The sequence below is a fragment of the Rattus norvegicus genome, chromosome 7 (assembly GCF_036323735.1).
Source record: "Rattus norvegicus strain BN/NHsdMcwi chromosome 7, GRCr8, whole genome shotgun sequence".
Lineage (NCBI taxonomy): Eukaryota > Metazoa > Chordata > Mammalia > Rodentia > Muridae > Rattus > Rattus norvegicus.
The window spans coordinates 91,436,915-91,444,805 of NC_086025.1; the positions used below are offsets into that span (position 1 = coordinate 91,436,915).

Genomic DNA, 7,891 nt, shown 5'->3' on the forward strand with positions numbered 1-7,891 from the left:
AAGCACTGGGGGGTGGGGGTGGGGGTGGGGTGGGTTATTGCCTACCTTTGAACGTAGGCCATTCTAGATGATTCCGGCAGGGGAGAGACCTCAATGCCAAGATGCGGAACCCCTATCTTCCAAAGGCCATTCTGGATTCGATATTGATGTCTCCACAATGTACAAATGACCAGATGCAGCCTAAGTTTTATAAACAGGCTCCACTCCCTCAGAGATTCAGAAAGGAAAGATTCAGGAACAAGTGTAAGAATATTCTGGCTGTTTCTGGTAGGAAATTCTCCTCCTCTGTTAAGTGTCTTAAAACTGGGGTTCCCCGGACCTGTATGTTCCCCAGAAACTGTATGTGATTGTGTGGGGTCACCTGAAGCTGCTGCCTACAGGGATGGGACAGCCTGAGGAGGCTGAAGTAATCCCACAGGCACGTTAGCAGACTCTGGCTGTTGCTTAAGAGAAGCCTGGTCTATCCCGGAAGTCGGAGCTGGCTCCAGAGACCTGAGTTGTCATGGCTGAGAATGGCCTTCAGCAAAGCCCAGGGCAGCCAGCCACCTGCTGCAGCTCTGTGGCCTCTTCTTGCCCTGCTGATGCCCTGTGAAATAAATGTGGAACCCTCACAAGCCTTTCATTGGCTCCTTCCTAGAGAATGTGACAGCTACTCCTCTGTGGGAATAGCTGGAGGGAGGGCAGAAGACAGGGCAGACAGATATGCTCTGGGCTAGCCCAGGCAAAAGAAGGGGGTGCCTAGAACCTGGGACACACACACACACACACACACACACACACACACACACACACACACACACCAATCACGCTTCATGCTAGCTTTAACCCATCACAACAAAAGCCGGACTGAGGAGCACGGAGGAGTGGAGCCCTTCCTCCTGTCCTGTTTCTGAGAGCTATCCAACCCATCCATCCCTCTGTTCAAATTTACCCGGCTTTCCTGGCTCAGGTAAGGCCACCCCAGCTTCCATTTCCCCTTTACTTTCCTCTCTCTCAAACACTTAAAAAAAAACACTCATATTTGGATCCTGATTTTTCTTAAAAAATAACGTGTGTGTGTGTGTGTGTGTGTGTGTGTGTGTGTGTGTGTGTGTGTGTGTGTGTGTTATAGTGCATGTGTGGAGGTCAAAGGACAACGTGTGCGGCTTTCAGGTCTCTTCTTCCACCATGTGGGGCCCTGGGATCAAAACCAGGCTGTCAGGGTTGGTGGTAAGTTGCCCTATTCTCTGAACCACTGGGCCAGGCAGCCCAGGTTGTTACCCTGCCGACACATGAATGGTGGTGGAATTATCAGGGCTGGCTAAGTTCTAAATTGGATTTCACAGTAGGCTGAGAAAGTTGAAAACAGAGAAAGCTCCCAGGGTTATAAAAACTGCCAAAGTCTTCATTCTGAGGTGGCCTATGTATGCCTGAATGAACTCAACATTGGAGAAGGAAGAGCCAACCAGTTCCCGGCCACTCCCAGCCAGTGGCTTCCCTGAGCCCTGTTGCTATGCTAGGCTATTAAAAATGGGCAGTGGTGGTAAGTGCCTTCAATCCCAACACTCTGGAGACAGAGGCAGGCAGATCTCTGAGTTGAGGCCAGCCTGGTCTACAGAGCAAGTTCCAGGACAATAGCCAGGGCTACACAGAGAAACTCTTGCCTTGAAAAACCAATATATGCATGTTTAAGACAGCATATATATGTATATACCTGGGTGCGTATATATATTACATATGCACACACATACCCAGGCAACAATATATATGATTATATATAATCATTATATATATGATTTATGTGTATATATATATATACACACCCAGGTGAAATATGATTATAATATATATAAATATAATCCATATATATAAATGGGCATCACTGCCCATTTTTAATAGCCTAGGATAGCGACAGGGCTCAGGGAAGCCACTGTCTGGGAGTGGCTAGGAACTGGCTGGCTCTTCCCCAGTGTGTGTGTGTGTGTGTGTGTATAATATATATTTTTTTTCATATATATAATATATATGATTTATACTTTATTGAGCCCTCGTAGTTTGGTGACAGTCAAGTGGCTGGGAGGTAGGACAGCAATGCTCTGATTAGCAGCATGTAAGACTCACCTCCAGGCAAATCCTGTGGTTTGCAACCAGAAAGATCTAGCAGGTTGAGGCCCTCCTCTGCCAGCCACACTTCAGCAGCAACCACAATCCACAAAATTCCCCCATTCGCACTATTGCCTTGCAATGGATCTATAGTATGAAGTTAGAATAAGCCTGTCATTTAAGCCACTGGGATGCGGAGAGTTTCCCTTTTACATCATGGCTCAGCTTAACCTGATTGATATGACCTGTAAATCCCACTGGCTTGATACAGCAACATCCTTTGGGGTGAGCAGCTCTTTCTGGGGACCCAACTCCCGCCACAGCCCAGCCAAGTTTTCAGCACCTGGCCGTGGATGGTGGAAAATCAGATGAAGTCTCGCCAAGCCTGTCCTTGTAAGTGGGCTGCTGGAGCTCTAGTTCCTGGCCACCAGAAACAGAGAGACAATCTGAGTATTTAAGCACTATTCCGAGAGCCTGAGATCCGATTAGGCAGCGGCTTAACAACTAGGAAAATAACAGCCTTAGCACACCCTCTCCAATCAGCCAGCTTCAGGGGAGACGGTTCAGGAAATCAGTCTTGCCCCCTTGGTGCAGTAGGCAGCCATGCTTTGTAAAGAATCTTTTTAGTTACTCTTTGACAGTTTCAAACATGTACGCATGCAGCTTGATCATCTGCACCCAGCTCCCAGCTCCCACTGAGTCCGCCTGGCACTGGGAGGTTGGCTATTCTTGCTGGCTTGATCTTATACAGGTCGTGTGCGGGTAGTCATAGCAACGGTAAGTTCATGGGTGAACTACTGGTCATGCCATGTCCAAAGGACAGTATTTCACAGCACTTCTTCCTAACTTCCAGCTCTTAAATTCATTCTTCTTCCATAATATTGCAGTGTGTGTGTGTGTGTGTGTGTGTGTGTGTGTGTGTGTGTGTGTGTATGCAAATGTCCCATTTAGGGCTGAGCACTCAACAGTAATTTATTCTCAGTACTTTGAAAAGTCAGAAGTCTCTGCATTTACTGATGACCGCTGCAGAGAGAGATTGAGGGTAGCTATGATTGATTGATTGATGAATATAAACATCGACAGTTGGAACACAGTTTGACAATATGGCCACTTAACAATACAACAGTAGGTTTTCCCTAAGCCTTAGGACCTATGGTCTCTCCAGTCATTGACTTTTGACAAGATTTATGGTGCCAGGCATGAATCAATTCCCATGGAGCAGGGTTCAAATCCAATCCAAAGCAGTTGGGTACCTCCTACACATCTGTGCCTCTATTGCATCAGTGAGCGCATCCTTAGTAGGGTGCAGGGTTGGCCACAGGTATAGCATCGATATCTTTTTTCTCCCTCATCACCTACAACCTGCACAATACCTTTCAGCTCCACGAAAGCAAGCCAGCAGGGAGGAAATCTTCAGGTAAGTTCCAGCTTAATTCATCTGCCCTAAAAACCAAGTATGTTGTCCCCTCAGCACTAAGGTCTTACCATCTAGTTCTTGTGGGCAATGGCATTAAAGCTATGCCTTGGGGGGAGCTCTGGGGACTCTCTGACCAATAGCTTCTAGGGAAGTAACCCACTCCCGGCATTGGGATTTTCTCACATTTCTGAGGCTGGTGCCTGAATCCCTCTCTTAACCCTAAGTCCCACACTCCTGCAGTTCTGAATACAGTCAGTGTTTGCTGGTACCAATCCCATCTGTACTACCGTAGGAGCCGAGTTAACTCAGAACACGTGGGGCACTAACAGTGTGTACACGCTAAGGTATTAATAGCGTGTATGTGCAGCTTTCGTTCTATTGTATGGAATGTGAATGCATTTTTATAGTTCAGAGTACAAAGGCTCACCGACCCATTCCCCACCCCTATTGTTTCTATGCTAATTTTAGTTCCCCTCGGAGTTATAATTACCTGTGGCTTTCCCTCACTCAGGCCTGCTAGCAGGAGCAGTCCTTGACTGGTAGTCACTACTACAGAGTGGACTTTAACAATGGCATCTGAACACCCTCGGTGGGTACATCTCTCTGCTCTGTGGAGCTTTAGGAAGGACCTGCCCATGAAGGTCACCAGAAAGACCTGAAGAATATGGCAGGAGTTTTGCATTGTAGAGGGTCCAAGAGAGAGAAGGGGGTGCTTCAACCAAGCGAAGGTCCACACTGACTACACATGGTGACTGCTAATCACCATATGCTTCTAGAACCGCCCCCCTCTCTCTCTGGCCCATTGCAATCATTGGTTTGCACACGACACTGTGTATTGTTCCATCCACACTGTAAGAGCCCAGAGACCAACAGTGTCTCTACAGGCCCCAGCAGACTGGTAGCAATGCTCTGCTTAGACAACATGTGTTAGCCACGGCCCCTCAGTTGAGTGCTTGTGAGAAGCTTCATTCCTGCAAGGCAGATGGCCATTGTGACACCCCAAGGCTGCTTCAACGAGACAAGCAAAGGAGCTCCCACCTTCATGTGGCTTGACAGCTTGCCCTGCTGGCCTGTCATCCGAGTGTCAAAGCAGCTTCTTCAGATACTTCGTTTTCTGGACTTCATCCAAGAAGCTGTTGGACACAGAGAAACTGAGAAACTGCCAGTCACTTTCTCAGCTTCTTCCTCGAGAGAGTCTGCGTGTCAAAAAAACTGTTATTAGGAATGTAAACACTGCAGACATTTGAGCTAGCAAGCAGAGATTCAACCCCTCTTCACTGTTGTTCAATGTATTCCAAGGCAGATGTGGTTGATTCTTCTAAGAGCACCCAGCCATCCTTCCTCTGCAGAGCTGGTGAAGGTAGCTGGGTAATACTTCAGAGTGGGCTGGACAGAAGTCACGAGGAGACAACCATAGGATGGTGGTTCCATGTGTGCACAGGGCTGAGGGGTGACCCCTTCGATGTCTTCTCCAAGATGTGAGAGGAAGTCGCTGCCTTCTACATTCATAGCCCTGGCTTGGGAACAGATTTCTGGATGTCCCCACTGAAATAGGTGAGATCAAGTCTCCCGCCTCCCCTGAGCAGCACCACCCAGGCCTCTCTCCCTTGGCTTCCCAGGAGTGCAGAGAAAGAAGCTGAGCAAACTTTGGGGCCAAGGGAGATGCTACACTCCGAGCCAAAAGGGCAGGTGAAGACCAAAGAGGGTGTGAGTATGTCCTCTCAGGGGACAGGCCAGGCCTAGAACCACTGTGCCACAAATACTATGCACCAGGTGCCTCAGCATGTCCTCTCAGGGGACAGGCCAGGCCTAGAACCACTGTGCCACTGTGCCACAAATACTATGCACCAGGTGCCTCAGCAGAGAGCAATTTCTATTCTTACAGTTCTGAGTCACAGATCAAGCTACCACCATTGCTCTGGTGGTCTCTCTTCTTTGCTCACAGAAGGCCCCTACCCTGCACCTGCGGTGACTGAAAGGTGCAGAGGAGACTGGTAAAGCACATCTCTGGGTATCTCTGAGAGGGCTTTTCCTCCCACGGTTGGTTCCCTGAGGGCCATGATCAACCAGTGATTGACTTCACTGAAGGAAGTATGGCACCAGGAGAGCCCTGGGTCGTTCCCAGCATGCTCTCTGCTTTCTGTCCACTTGCAGATTAAGATGTGAGCCCTTAGCTTCTGTTTCAGTTACCGTGGCTGCTGCTCCTTTCTTTCTGCCCTTTGGAGCCATAAGCCCCAAATAAACTTTCTTTTATAAGTTATCTTGGTCACGGTGTCTAATTACAGCCACAGCAGAGTAATTAACATAGGGGTGTGTCTTTGAAGGAGCCTTTCTCTCTCTCTCTCTCTCTCTCTCTCTCTCTCTCTCTCTCTCTCTCCCCCCCTTCCCTCTCCCTCTCTCCCCCTTTCCCTCCCCCTCTTCCTTTCCCTCCCCCCTTTCCCTCCCTCTCTTCCTTTCCCTCCCCCCACCCCCATCCTGACTGCTGTTCTACCATATCTTTCTATTGTGATGTTTGATGTTTTTTACCTCATACACTGCCAGCTCACTGTTCACTGTCACCTCATACACTGCCAGCTCACTGTTCACTGTCACCTCTAAAATCCAAAACACCGTCTTTCTCCCTTAAAGTTTTTTTTTTTATAGGAGTTTTGTCATTCACAACTACAAAAAAAAAAAAAAAAGAAAAAAGAAAAAAGAAAAAAAAACCCACAAGATGACTCCGGCACGCACGTCCCTGGACGCCCTTGTATTCTAGTGGAAGTGGAGATTGGAGTGGGAGTTTAGGGAGTTGAGGTGGGAGTGAGATACGGGGCGAGCTTAAATGGTTTCTTTTATGTGTTGACATGACTAGACTGTGGGTTGCCCAGATAACTGGGAAGACATCATTCTGGGTCTCTGGGTGGGATCAGCTGCTGGACTTGGGAAACCAGACTTCCCCTCTTAGTGTGGGTGGCTCCGTCTAGTCAGCTGAAGCCAAATGCAGTAAAAAGATCCTCCCTTCCACGGTCAGGAAAGAATTCCTCTGGTCTGGTGGCCTTCAACCTAAAGCACTATTTTTTTTTAACCTGACTTAAAATGGTTCTCTGGCCTTGAGCCTGTGGCCAACATCCAGGAAGTACGCCGCCGCCGCTGCTCTTGGAGAAGCACCCTGAAGCTCTTGGGACTTGCCAGCCTGCATTTTCACATGATCCAGTGTTTTCATCAGCTACTCCTTATTTGTCTCTTCCTTCCCATCTCCTTCTCTTCCCCTTCTCTCTTCTTGGTTCCATTTCTGTGAAGAATCTTGAGTAATACAGATTTTGATACTGTGAATTTAAAGGTCTTGCTTCTAGACACACTCTAAGGTATGAGGGGTCAGGCCCTACTATGGGAATGTAGGGTAGACTCAGTCCCCAACTTAGTCCCTAACGAGCAGGCCTTTTGTGGAGGTTCTGGTGCCAGAGGCTTACCCACCCCAAGGTGCTTTTCCTACCTTTGCCCCTTGGCTCCCTCCCATCCCCACTGCCCAGAACCTGGACTGATACGAGTCCCCTCCCTTTTTCCAGCCCGGCACAGGGAAATCTGAGAGTTGAGTCACCTCAGCCAGGTCTCTGAACACAGCATTTCCTGATCTGAACTGTGTCTCACTCTGCATGGTGGCACCTGCCTGTAATATGAAATGATATGATATATATGATATGATATGATCCCAGTTCTAGAGAAGCTATGGCAGAAAGATCAAGCTAACCAGCCTGGGTTGTACACCAAGTTACAAGCCAGCTTAGGCCTTATAGCAAAGCACTATCCAAAACAAAATAAAAAATTATCTCCACCAGCAGTGGAAGGGTTACTTCTGGCAGCTAACCTCAAATATGCAGTGGCCCTGAAGTTAAAGGAAAGACCCAGGGCTGTTCTAAATATGAATCATCTCTTCCTCATCTGGGTCAGGGACACTTCTGCCAAGAGGCAGAGAGCCAAGAGTACCATTCTGGGAGTCTCCATTGTCACCGTATACAGACACATGTAGGAAATCATCTCCTTCCCGAATGTTCCTTCCACATTCTGCAATGGGTAAGTCTGCAGGTCTGGGCCTGGGAGGTCAGGTTTAACTGCTGCTGTACAGGACCTGAAGCATGTGTCAATCTCCAGGAGTCAGCAACATATTCCTGACTCAAAGAACTGGTATGTTGGCACCAAGATCCCAGAACTGCTGTGCTCATGTTCCCTGAACTTTCTTAGCTTGAGGAAGAAGGGCAGGGAGACAGAGCTGGGGCTGAGGAAACACAGGTGTTGAGGTATAAAAGTGAGAAGCCGGTTGGGGATTTAGCTCAGTGGTAGAGCGCTTGCCTAGGAAGCGCAAGGCCCTGGGTTCGATCCCCAGCTCCGAAAAAAAGAACCAAAAAAAAACAAAAA

General features: G+C 48.2%; 2 long non-coding RNA genes across 2 annotated transcripts; one reads left to right on the forward strand and one right to left on the reverse strand.

The window, feature by feature from the left end:
* Positions 1-236: 236 nt before the first annotated feature.
* On the reverse strand, positions 237-1,533 carry LOC134479908 (uncharacterized). Its single transcript, XR_010053800.1, has 2 exons — positions 932-1,533; positions 237-586 (listed from the first exon to the last, which is right to left on the reverse strand). It is a non-coding gene; the product is annotated as an uncharacterized LOC134479908 (long non-coding RNA).
* Positions 1,534-1,701: 168 nt separating this feature from the next.
* Positions 1,702-5,759, forward strand: LOC120093813 (uncharacterized). The gene is made up of 2 exons (XR_005487502.2): positions 1,702-3,499; positions 4,011-5,759. It is a non-coding gene; the product is annotated as an uncharacterized LOC120093813 (long non-coding RNA).
* The last annotated feature ends 2,132 nt before the right edge of the window (positions 5,760-7,891 follow it).